The 13,069-nt window shown below is 39.8% G+C and overlaps 1 long non-coding RNA gene across 2 annotated transcripts; it reads left to right on the top strand.

Moving 5' to 3' along the window:
* Nucleotides 1-2,546: 2,546 nt before the first annotated feature.
* Nucleotides 2,547-12,647, top strand: LOC118353197 (uncharacterized). Of its 2 annotated transcripts, XR_004811635.2 has the most exons (4): nucleotides 2,547-2,733; nucleotides 4,628-4,785; nucleotides 12,038-12,081; nucleotides 12,498-12,647. It is a non-coding gene; the product is annotated as an uncharacterized LOC118353197 (long non-coding RNA). The 2 variants fall into 2 exon arrangements; XR_007407910.1 differs by lacking the exon at nucleotides 12,498-12,647 and having other exon boundaries at nucleotides 12,038-12,217.
* The last annotated feature ends 422 nt before the right edge of the window (nucleotides 12,648-13,069 follow it).

Below are 13,069 nucleotides of genomic sequence, written 5' to 3'. Positions count from 1 at the left end.
ATACAGAGGTAAAGTAATTTACCCACACAGCTGGAGTTAGTGTAACTGGAATTCAAATCCAGGCTGTCTGAATGCAGAGTCCACCCTTTTAATCAGAACACCACATTGCCTCTCAGACTCACTTTTTTTACTTACAAGGTATGTGACACTATCCCTCTGGGTCAGTTTTCTTCATAAAATGCACAGGATACATTCTTTGTGTTTGTGTATGTGCTTGGACAGGGTAGGGCACTGTTCTGAAAAAGCAGTATGAGTAATGGTTACACTAGAATAGAAGTCAGGCTGACAGGGTTCAGTTCCCAGGTCTGGTCTGCTCCCTGCTCTCTGTGTGACCTTGGACAAATTATATAACCTCTCCATTTTCCTTCATGCTAAAAATGAGGATGTCAATAATTCCTACACCGTTAGTTTGTTAGGAGGATTAAGTGAGTTATTGGTGAAGTGGTTTAAGCAGTGGCTGGCACAAGATGATCACAAAATATTTTGGTTACATAATTTTAAAAACAGGGATAAATGAAAGCCAACAAGCGTTTAAACTTCAGGACTGATGGGCTACTCATTGCTTAACAATCAATACTGACTCCCTCTATAGCCTGCATCTGCCCTCTGTTTTCTTTTCTTTTCTTTTTTTTTTATTTTTTTTACCAGAAATTTGATCTAAAAAAGTAACTTCATTTTTAAACTTGTACAAAGGTGTGAAATTTGTCCATTTCCGCCTCTCAGCACTTTCTTCTGTGTTCTTCTCTTCTCAGGCTGGTTGTTCCTGTGTGGTAGTTCCCAGCATCTGCAGGCCTCCCTAATCTACAGCTAAGAACCCCAGAAAAAGTTACTTATTACTGATAAGTGCACCTAAGCCCTGGAATTGGTTCTCACGGACCTAAATTGGGTCACATGACAATGCAGGAGCCAATCACTGGTGCCAAAGGGATGCAGTGCGCTGATTGGTCAGGCCTAAGTCACTCGGCCAATGAGAGGCAGAGCCAGCCTCCCCCATAGCACGTGAACTGCACGTGGGAAAAGGATTCAATCTGAAAGGAGATGAAGGTGGTGTTATGAGAAGAAGGAGTAACCGTGCTAGAGGGACAAGATGATAAATTTGTACTATAATGGCCGGTAGTATTTTGTGACACATACACACACACACACAAATTGCAGTAGGAAATAGAAAATGTTGTTTGCATATTTTGAAAAACAATGACAGACTTTAGGCCAAGGTTAAGAAATTCTAATGATTTTGTTCATATGGAATTTTCCCCCACTGAGAGGAAAGATGCCTTTTATAAACAGAAAATTGTGTGTGTATGTGTGTGTGTGTGTATATATATATATATATATATATATATATATATATACATACACTTTTGTTAATCATTTACAAATCTTCTTTGGAAACTCCATGAACCTTGTTCCTTTTAGTGATCATATAAAGACAAATGAAAGACACACTCAAGGAAAGAGAGAAAGACTGAATTGTTAAGAGTTCAGTAAAACCACAGTTTTCATTTTTGTTTTTTTTAATTTTTCCATGATGACTCCTGGAAAAGAACCACTGGGATTTATATTGCTTTCCAATCCTTCCTTCCCCAGAGTGAGATCATACCTCATTCTGTCCTCATGCATTTTCCTTACATTAATGCCCCGTTTTATTTTTTTCATCTTAAAGAGAAACACTAAATGCATCCAGAAAAACTGGAGTTAGGATGAAGACAAAGAGCTTTTATTGTCAATATTCACATCGGAGAAATGTTGCTATTTTGTTATCTTTTTAAAATCGAAAGGAACAGTGATAAAAAGCCAGTTTTAGATTCATTTCAGGAAATCTTAGCATAGTTCAACAGAAGCATAAGATAAAAGTGGTATTTGGAAACTCTCTATTCTGTAGTGTGGCTAATGTCATACTATCTTATCTAGGAATTTTCTGTATTCCTCTAAAGTGTCAACCATCACATTTAAGAATTTTTATCTTCTACAGCTGTTTATTTCATCCATTTCTTAAGTTGCTGGAATGATATTTCTAGAGAGTTACTTTAGATAAAATTTGGCATTGACCTTATTTCAAAAAATGCAGGCCATTTTACAAGCTGTGGTAAATTCTTCACAGCACAAAACTGACATGACTGATTAGCCTTGGGTAGTGATAACCTTGGAGCCCACGAAGTGCACTAAATACTAATCTGCTCACATTTCCCTGGCGCCCTACTGAGCCTCCCTAATGAGCATGCATTCCCATGTGCACACTCGGTAGGTAGGCCTTTCTCTGACCTTCTCCACATTTGATTCTCAAGTGAGGTGTAAAAATTGTTGAGCTCAGAGGTGTCAGTCCCCTGGCTCTGACATGTGCGTGTTATCTCCCTCCCCATGTAGCTTTCCACAGACAGAGCATAACAAAGATGCTGATATGCTTCTGTGAGTAGAGAAAAAAACTCCTATTTGAAGCCCCCTGGTTTGGTTTTCGTGTAATTCTGTGGATGATTTAACCAAATCCAACCTCCAATTCCAGATATATTTTTTAAAAAATCCATTATCCCTCTTCTTGTTAAAGGGTGTAATGGTTTAGCAGCTTGCTCAGCCATAATTTCATTACCTCTGATGCCTCTGATGTGTCTGGAACCTCTGTTTCATAACTTTCAGGAAATGTCTCATCGAGTTAATCACCCTGACTTTCTGGGAAAATGAAAGAACCAGAGCAGGAAAGATGTCTTCTGTGATTCATCAGCATGTAATTTAAAGAAGGTAAATTGTTAGGATAATTGTTAATCGTATGTAAGAAATCCTTGCCTTGTCTCTAACCTATTTCTTATACAGAAACTGGAGTCCTCGGGTTAACAAGAAGCTCTTCAGAAGAAATATTGGAATAATGGTAACTTTTTGGAAATTCTGTTGCCATGACTTCAAAGTAAGCATGCTCACTTGAGACAGAGGGCTAGAGTGTGAACATTCTAATATATTCATTTTTTTAAAAGATTTTATTTATTTATTTGAGAGAGTGTGCTTGAGAATGCGAGCAGGGAGGGGTGGGGGGGCGGAAAGAGAGAGAAGCAGACTCCCTGCTGAGCAAGGAAGCAGGGACCGCTATGCAGGACCCCTGGGATCATGACTTGAGCGGAAGGCAGATGCTTAGTCAACTGGGCCACCCAGGTGTCCCAAATATACTCATTTTTTAAAAAAAAAATGAAGCATGAATGGAGCTTTGTTTGTTTAACACCAGCCAATTAATAACCTTCAGGCTGCTCTGAGGAAAACAATGTCTTCGTGCCAATAGACATTGTGACCAGCTCAAAGCAAAGACAACCTTAAAAAAAAAAAATGGGAGAGGATGAACGCTATGGGGAGTGAAGGAAAATGAGAAGGGAATGGAAGCAGAAGAGAAAAAAAAAAAGAAGGAAAAGAGGAAGCAAGAAAAGGGAGAGGATAAAAGAATAAATATGTGGCCTATGTAACGGTGTCCTTGACAGTTTAAACAAGCAGCTGTTCATAAAGGAAGGAGGCCAGACCCAGATGCATGGGAGATGTGACAGTTCTCGGATCTCTGTATCCACGTGGAGAAACTTTTTCAGTTTAGACTAAGTCTAGAGGTTTGTTTCTGTAGCTCAAATCTATTATAAATTCTTTCCGCTGCCACAATACAGTTCACAACAACAACCAGAATCATACCTACTTCGCTTCCTTCCTGAATAGTATGGAATAACTTCCTGAATGACTCAGTTCAAAAACCATTAGGTGGGGTCTCAGGGAGTGAGTAGGTCATGTGGGGTGGGTAGGAAGGGGGTGCAGTGGCCTAGCATCTGATAAGAGCCCCGATGTTTGGTGAGGGGAACATTTCCACAGGGCATGGAAGTAGCTGGGTATGGGACCAAGGGATGGGTTACATACAAGGAGGATTGAGGAAATAAGTAAATATATTGGGAATATATGAGAATGATGGGAGTCAGCATTCTCCCTGTCACAGAAAGTGCAAAAACTAAAATGAATCTTGTGGTGTTGATTGAAATTGAAATTATGGGTATAAACACATAGTTTCTGATAGATAGGTGAAGACGAATGGATGGATAGACATAAAAATAGAGATACTGAAATAATCACTATAGATACTGCAGTAGCCAGGCTCTAAAGTGGCCCCCAACTTCTTGCCTCCTGGTATTCAGACCTTTTGTGGCCCACTTCCATACCGAACAGGGTTGACCTGTGTAAGCAACAGGATACTGTAGAAATGAAAGAGGCAGGCTTTTGAGGCTAAGGCATAAAAGACAGTCTGGCCTCCTCGCTCTGGGAAAGGCCAGCTACACTCAGCAGCCCTGTGGAGAAATCAGTGACATGAGAAAATGAGGCCTTCTGCCAACAACCAGTCCTGGCTTACCAGAACTGTCAATGAGCCACCTTGAAAGTGGATCCTCCAGCCCCAGTCATGCTGTAAGAAAGCTGTAGTCCTGGCCAGCATCTTGATGACAACCTCATGAGAGGCATTCGCCAGAAGCCCCCAGCTAATTTGCTTCTGAATTTTGGACCAAACTGTGAAGTACCAAATGTCCACTGTTATGAAGCTGAGCTTGTTATGGAGCAATGAATAGCGAATAGACTTGTGAATCTATGTATGTGTAGAGATTACATACTTAAATATATTTCCCAGTTCTATCCATTGACAGGGTCTGGGTACAGTGACACTTCAGAACCGAAGAGCATTCCAAATGCCCACATCTGGGTTCCTAAATGCAATTCTCTGCTAAAAGGAATGAGATCTCCTTGCAGAAATAACTGACTTCAGAGCTAAAGCAGGGATAATCAAAGGTGAGCCTAAATATTTTATTCAATATAGCAAGGAAATGGTTTAACAATTATGGAAGCTATCTTGAAAGAGCTCCCACTGGCAAATCTAGGACAATCTGAGCATCAGAATGAATAAATAATGTCAGTAAAATATAATAGCCCATTGAATAGAAGAGGAATGCATAAATTCATATGCTATAAATATATGTTAAAAATTAAATTAAAAAAATTAAATTATAAATTCTTTACAGTAGAATGCCAACTAGGAAACACAGGAGGAACAGTGAAATTAGAAAACAAGCTTTTGGCAACTATCATTGTAATAATTCAGCATCTAATAATAGATGCTAAAATTAATGAGCACAAGTTTGACAAGAAATGGAAGGTTTATGCAGTCTCAACTAAAAATGCTTATTAATTGCAAAGAAGAAAAGACTTTTCAGTGGAGAAATCTGGCAGACACCACTTAAACAAATTATTAAAATTAACATCACCAGTAAGGTGACAAATTGAAAACATGTACCACCTAATTGGATGAAATAAGAACACAAAATCACTACTATGGTATTCCAGCACTAGGAGAAGCACAACTCGAATCTAATCATAAAGAATACTAGGTAAACCCAAATTCAGAGACATTTTATAAACTATATGAAATTGTCAAAGTCATAAAAGTAAAAAAGAAAAACAAGGAAAAGTTTCTGATTTATGACAGCTAGTGCAACATGTTATCTTGGATTAAATTCTTTTTTTTTTTTTTTTTTTTTTTAGATTTTATTTATTTATTCATGAGAGACGTAAAGAGAGAAAGAGGCAGAGATATAGGCAGAGGGAAAAGCAGGCTCCACGCATGGAGCCTGACATGGGACTTGATCCCAGGACCCTGGGATCACACCCTGAACCAAAGACAGATGCTCAACCACTAAGCCACCCAGCTGTCCCTTGGATTAAATTCTTTTGATTAAAAGGAACATTATTGGGACAATTGGTAAAACTTGAATGGCATCTGTGATTTGGATAGTAGCATGTGTAAACATTACTTTCCTGACTTCAATGGTGTTACTATGGTTTTATAGAAAATTATATTTATTTGTGGAAAATACACACTGAAGTATTTGGAGTTTATACCAAAATATTTGGAGGCGATAGGACATCTTATCAACCACTTACTCAAATGGTTCAAAATGAAAAAGCTCTCCAAACTATTCTTCCAACTTTTTTAATTATTTCAAAATAAAAGAATAAAAAAGAAACACACTTCAGATCTGAGAATCACAGCCCTCATTAGGGAGAGAATATAAAGGCAGTTCAGAGACACACAATACTAAATAGAAATACACAGAAACGGCATGAATAGCAGACATCATACACAGATAAAGTGCCAACAATAATAGCACAAATAAAAGAGAAAGTAGTATCATGGAGAACAGATTCAAACAGAGACATCCACTGAATTACTTAGTTCCCAAGAGGAAACAGATGGTAGAGTCAAAATAGAATAATTTCATGACAGTTTATTTACAAGGAGACATTTGCAGAGATATGTGGATTATTGTAATTGTACATCCAAGAGTTAGTGATAGTCTGATCCCGAAGGTATTAAGAGGGAAAGGACCAGTACAGGAGCCCAGAGAAAGAGTCATGCTTGCTGCCATGAGAGAATCAATAATTCTGTTGGAGAGATATGGCCAGCGAGAGAAAATCTTGGCAGTGAGTGCCAGAGCCTCACTCCCTTTCCTCCATCCAATCTACCTCCAGAGTCTCCCACTGGCAAACGCAGACAGAAACCAGGAGCCCGGGCCACCCAGTGATGTGGTCTGCATAAGTCAGACTGTCTGGGCAGAAAGCAAGGCTCAGACAAGTAGACGGTAAATTTGAGGGGGTCAATGAAAGAGATCTGGCCTATCTACCTTAAATGTATGAAATTCAGAACAGCAACGTTGGGGTGCTTGGGTGGCTCAGTTGGTTAAGCATCCAGCTCCTGATTTTAGTTCAGGTCATGATCTCAGAGTCATGAGATTGAGCCCCAAGTAGGACTCCACACTGGGTATGGGACCTCCTTGAGAGTCTCAAAACAACAACAACAACAACAAAACAAAACCTAGCAACATTTAGCTCTGTAGAAATAACTATCAATAAAGACTTTCTGTTTAAAATCCTTGAGAAAATTTCAGAAAGAGAGATTAAAAATTCTTTAAAATGTATAACTTCTGGGCCTGAGGAGTTCAGAATTAGTGTGCCACTCCATTCTTCTCTTCCTGGGTCAGAGAAACCTCAAAAATATAGTATTTCAGATGATGTAGGTACAAAATGGTAGACTCTTCACTAGCCTGGCTCCTTGAGTGACTATGCAAAGGAGAATTTCCTTCATCCCTGGTTGCCAACTCTTTCTGGACATAAAATGTGGATAAGATTAACTCTTGGTTGTAAAAGCGTGGTGATTACAGACTGTCTGTTGGCAGGTAGCACTAATTCTCCCAATAAGGAAAATAATACCTACTGTGGGATAACAAAAATAAAAAATGCTTAAGTATGCTTAGTGAGTAATAAACAGCAAGGAATTGATATCAGATGTTGAAGAGATAATGACATGTGTTTGATGGTGGTAAAATATTTAGTCTATCACATGCAGTGACTGGGGAGTCAGCTTACGTGGATATTTAGCCAGAGGTTTCAGAGTAATATGTTGGAAAATAGAGATTCAGAATTATACATTAGTGGCTTTTTGCTGCATTTAGTAAGGTTTTGCACAAAATAAATGAATTCAGAAAGAATTGACCATTGGAAAGCAGACTGGAAGGGAATTATAGAGAAAGACCAGAAATTCAGAGCCTTCCAGATTGGAAAGTCTGTACTTTCCAGATTGGAAAGGTGTACTCCTTGTACACCTCAAAAGTAAGAAAACAGGACAAAAAAAAAAAAAAAAAAAAGAGAGAGAGAGAGAGAGAGAGAGAAGCTCTGAGTGAAAAATACTGAATAAAAACCCGGAGATGATTAAAGTGCTCCAAGGCAAAGCCAGATTAAAGGTATCTTCCCATTTACATTCAGTAGCTCTGAGACACTCTGGAGAAAGCAAAGCATAGGCATAAAGAAGCATAGAAATAAAGCAACTCGAGAGAGAGAGAGAGAGAGAGAGAGAGAGAGAGAGAGAGAGAGAGAAAGGAAGGAAGAAGAAGAAGAAAGAAGAAAGAAGAAGAAAGAAAGAAGAAGAAAGAAGAAGAAGAAGAAGAAGAAGAAGAAGAAGAAGAAGAAGAAGAAGAAAAAGAAAGAAGAGAAAGAGAAAGAGAAAGAAAAGAAAGAGAAAGAAAGAAAGAAAGAAAGAAAGAAAGAAAGAAAGAAAGAAAGAAAGAAAGAAAGGGGAAGGGGAAGGGAGAAGAGGGAAGGGGAAAAGGGAAGGGGAAAGGGGGGAGGGGAAAGGAAGAATTTTGACAAGAAAAGCATTTGAGTTAAAACACATCTTGAACCTCTAAGCCTCCTTGATGAAAATAGGTTGTGAAACTAATATTACAGCCCCCAAGGAGGCAATACGCCCCCCAAGACCCACTTCAGATCCACTGAAGAATAAAGAGAGATGGACACAACCTGCAAAGACTTACAGACCCAATGATTCCTCCAGAGAACAGGGTCACAACCCTGGGATTAAGGAAGGCTTCTGCTACTCACCGTGTTCACTCAGGACTTTCAGGACTTCTATGCCCCAGGGCTGCCGGCCCCACTGCATCTCCAAATCAGTGTGTCAGTTGCTGCATTCCTTTCTTTTTTTTTTTTTTTTTTTTAACCATTGTCACCTATTTGGGGAGCAGGAAGAGATGGAGAAACCCTGTCTGTGTGCTCTCCGAGTCTCCAACTAAGAGGAACCACATCCTGACAGGCTCACTTTGCTAGAAGGGAACACCTGGAATCACTGCTGAGGTGATCCAGACGAAGAACAGAGTTCTTCATATTTTAAATGTTTTAAGTTCTTTTGCTGTTGGAACTGAAGCCTTTGTGTTTCTATTTTTAATAATTATTTTGGATTTTGAGAAGAATTGGGTAGAGAATCAAGGTGGGATATCCCTATTTTGTATCCCTGATCAAGAAGGAGGAAAATTGTACATGACAGCAAGAGCCGGTATTTCAGATGCCAGCCTGCTGCTGACACCTGTTCCCTGTGTTACTACACCCTCAGGTTAAGGGATAACTAGTAGTCACATTTCCTTTGGTTATGTATGACCACAACCCAACAAAAATTAACTTACACAAGAAGGGAAGTAGGTTGAGTCCTCTAGTTAGGAAGCATACTGAGATAGGTCATGACCTTGGAAGAAAAGCCACAGAGACCAATTGCTCAGAGACTGGACCGGGGACCTTAGTGCCACAGTTATATTTGTCTCCATCCAGTTCTTATTGCTGTTGGTCCCTGCTTCTCTTTACATTGGCTCCTTTATTTTCAACTCCATGAAAGGAGTCTCCACACATCAGAGAGGATGGCCACTGACAATCCAGGTCCATATCCTTAGAGTTTACTAAGCAGAAGAAAGCAATTCCTCTCCAACTCCAACTTCCAGCTCTGGGGAAGAACTCTGATTGGCCTGGTTTGGTTGTTTATGCACAACCCTGGGAGATGCACAACTGTCCAGGGGGATGTGGCAAGCTGATTGGTGCCGTCTGAGCCCTGTATTCAGATGCACCTGTAAAAGTAGAGGGTAGGTGTGCAATAATTGATACGCGTACCAGAACTGGGTGAACAGGACCAGAATTCCCCCAAGGAAAGGAAATGCTGTGGCTATAAAAAGAAAGATGGAAAAGATGAGTGGACAGAAATAAGAGTCACCAGATTCTTCTATGGTGGCCTAGATACCAACAGTAGGGCCCACCAACGATGATACCAAGAAAGCATAGCAACCAGGAGGGTACTTCTCCCCCCCACAGTGCATCTCAGACTTTGGGCAGCTCGAAACCCTGTCATGGTTTCTGCAATTGGATCCACTCCCATTCTTCACTGGAATACACAGGTCCCCCGAGACAGGTAGTGGGATTACAGTGCTGTTCTGCCTCCTTCTCTTACTCTTCTAGGCTTGGGAGTGACCCCAGATTAAGATTCACAGGCTCTCATCACAGGCATTAAAACCACAATACTTACGTAAGCCTGGTGTACATTATGATCCAATGATCAAATGCTTCGTAATTACCAAATACTTTCTAATAGCTCCACCAGATTAGGTTTCTACAGTGCCACTTCGTGTCACCCCTTGATGAGAAACCCATTCTAGTTACTCCAAATGCTCCCAAAGAAACCACTAGTCCCAGGCCTTCAAAGCACACTGCACACAAAGCCCCATGTGTCTCTGCAGTCTGAGCTTTCGCCACTCTTCCATGGATGCCTGCTTTCCCATCCAAAGGTGACTATTCCCTGTTTCTAGCAAATGTAATTTTTTCATCCTTCCTCATCCATTCAGTAAAGCAACATGTGTTGCTTTCTTTTTGATGTGCCACTACTGTGATTAGTATCACAGTACTTCTACGCAGAAGAGCCATGCACTGTAAATGAGTACAATTCTGTGTGAAGCATGTTGTAAGTGAGGTCTGAGGAACTTGCTAGACCAACTGACTATGTGGAAAATTAGGGAAAGTTTTCCCTGGAATGTGATAGTTTTGTGGGACTTGAAAGAGAAGTGGGTTCGCAGAGAGCAAGAAAGGGAATTCCAGGCCTAGGTAAGAATGGATGTGAGAGTCCAGCAATGCCAAGGTACATAGCTTGTTCAATAAAAGCTTCCTTCCTTACCATCCGCTAAAACAACACTGGAGATTAAACAATGCATTGCATTGCATTTCCTGTGTAAACACTGGGTGATGTGCAGGAACACACACTAAGTGCTCATGCTAAGCAATTACTCTCCTCTTCACCCACAGAATCCTGTAGCTGCTGGTTGAGCGCTACATTTATTGAGTCAGTCGTCTCTTTTCTCAATTCTATTGCACTTGTTATTATAATTACACAATCGAATTAGGTGTTGTATGAACTAGGGTTTTTCCTATCTCAATGCAATTGGTGGTTTGGGTGAGGCAATTCTTTGTCGTGGAGGGCAGTCCCATGCCTTATAGGATATTTAGTGGCATCCTTGAGCCACTAGGAACACCATCCCCTGAATGGCGACAGCCTAAAATGTCTCCACTCGTTGTTAAATGTCCCCCAGAGGGTGCAGAAATCACCACTGGTAGGACTGGGCCACATATGAAGGGCCTTGGATGTGAACTTTATTTTTTAGGTATGCAATCAGAAACATTTCGTGTTTTTTTGTAGCCGAGTAGCACATGCGACGATGCTTTCAGAGAATATATTAGCAAAGGAAGAAGAACTACTAAGGAGGCAGTTGCCATAAGGGCAAGCAGGAAGTAACAAGAGTGTTAAGCACAATCACTAAGTACAATTACTAAGGACAGTTGTTAAGTACAATGGACACCTGGTAAGTACAAGGGTAGTGATGCTCAGAGGCAAATTGAAGAGAGATTTTTGGAGGCAGACACATATCATTCATTCTACCTAGGATTTCTCTCTCCACTTTCTCGTCTTCCCTGTGCTGACCTGTTAAATCCAACCCAACCCCAGCGTCTAGTTCAAATGTTATGTCCCCAGATCAAGCCACAGAAAATGACATGTCTTCCTCCAAATCCTAGAATTTGGTAGTGTGATTTAGGGCACTTTCTGACGTTGTTAACTTAATGCCCAGATTATAAACCAGATTTTGACCCTAGATGATACAATCTCTAAATATAAGGCTGTGTTTTCTTCATATTTGCTTTCCACAGTGCCTAATTGTGTGCTTTCCAAATAGCAGATGATGAATATTATTATTGAGCAATTATGGAACTTTAGCCTAAATCGCTCCAACAGATTTACTAAGTGTCCCTTGAATTCTCCTAGCTGTAAGCATTGGAAGTTCAGCCTAGATTAGCCAGTACTGCATTCTTTACAGATCTGTTTCCCACAGTTTCTATCTACTCGTATCACTGGAGGAAGTTCATATTCATTAATCTTATAGCTTTTCTTATAAACTGCTCCGTAGAGAAACTCAGTAAAAAAACACTCACATGGTCCCTTCAAAAGAAAAAAGTAACTAGAGGCTAGATGGTATCAAGCTAGTGAAAAATGATATTGAACTATGTTAAATGACATATGAGTAAGTGTTAAACAAAAACACCCATCTGGATTTTTCTCAAGGTAAATGTTTTTTTCTGCCCGTATAAATCACTAAAGCCATTATTCACTGTATTCTTATTCTGTCTCTTATAGGTATCCTTCTAGTTTCCACTGACAAGTGACAAGAAATATTAATTGTGAGCAAAGGTTTAATTATATATTGGGAAATAAGGTACCTGAGAGATACATCTCTAGTGACTGAGAGCAGATTTCTAAAACTGACTGAACCTCAGCCACTCTGTGCATCTGAATTTTCTTTCTGCATTAATGAAAATGGCCAAATAGTTCAAACAGATATTTTTTTAACTGTGTACTATTAGCTTCATACCCTGTTGGCAAAGCAGGAAGTAAAAAAATAAAATAAAATAAAAAGCCAAGATTTCTGCTAATGATGACCCTACAAAGGAAACAGGTTTAATTCATATCCATGGCAGCATGAGGAGTGAGTGGGATGGCTTTCCTGGTTGCTGGTTCCTCGAGCTTCTTTTTTTTGTACTATGTCAACCTATGGACTATCTTGGGGTTTTACATATGTTGTCTCTTTTCCAACTAGATAACCCAGTTACTGTACCTATGTGATCGTTATAAAATGCTGCGGAGTATGCCAGTGGGTTAAGGTAACCATGATGCTAGAAAAAAATAAGCAAATACTAGATTTATCAGTGCTTAAAGTCCTTTGGCCATTTCTGTCAACTTCGCTTCAGTCTCTGTCTTCTAGCCTCTTGGTGAAGTTACTCCTCCTGTACTTCTTTCTCAAAGGTAAAAAAAAAAAAAAAAAAAAATTCAAGTTCTTATTACTACTGTTTTTCTATGCAGGGCATCCGCTCCCCCCCCCCCCTTTTTTTTTGGCCTTTCTTTCAGACTCTGCTTAGGAGCCTCTCTTTTCACAATCGTGGGGATATTTTCTTAAACACGTGCAGTTACTCTGAGTAAGTAAAATTTTAGTACCACCTGTTAAGATAATGGTTGGTGTTTATCTGGCTTCATCTTAATAAGCAATATGAAGTGCCAAATGATGATAATCAAATATACGATTTCAGAACTAAGAGGACAGAAGGAAAGGCAGAGTGTTAACTCCAATCTGGAAGACAAAGATAACCTAAAACAAAAGGGGGAATAAAAAAG

Source organism: Canis lupus, chromosome 33 (assembly GCF_003254725.2).
Source record: "Canis lupus dingo isolate Sandy chromosome 33, ASM325472v2, whole genome shotgun sequence".
Taxonomy (NCBI): domain Eukaryota; kingdom Metazoa; phylum Chordata; class Mammalia; order Carnivora; family Canidae; genus Canis; species Canis lupus.
This window is presented reverse-complemented; position numbering and strand designations above follow the sequence as displayed.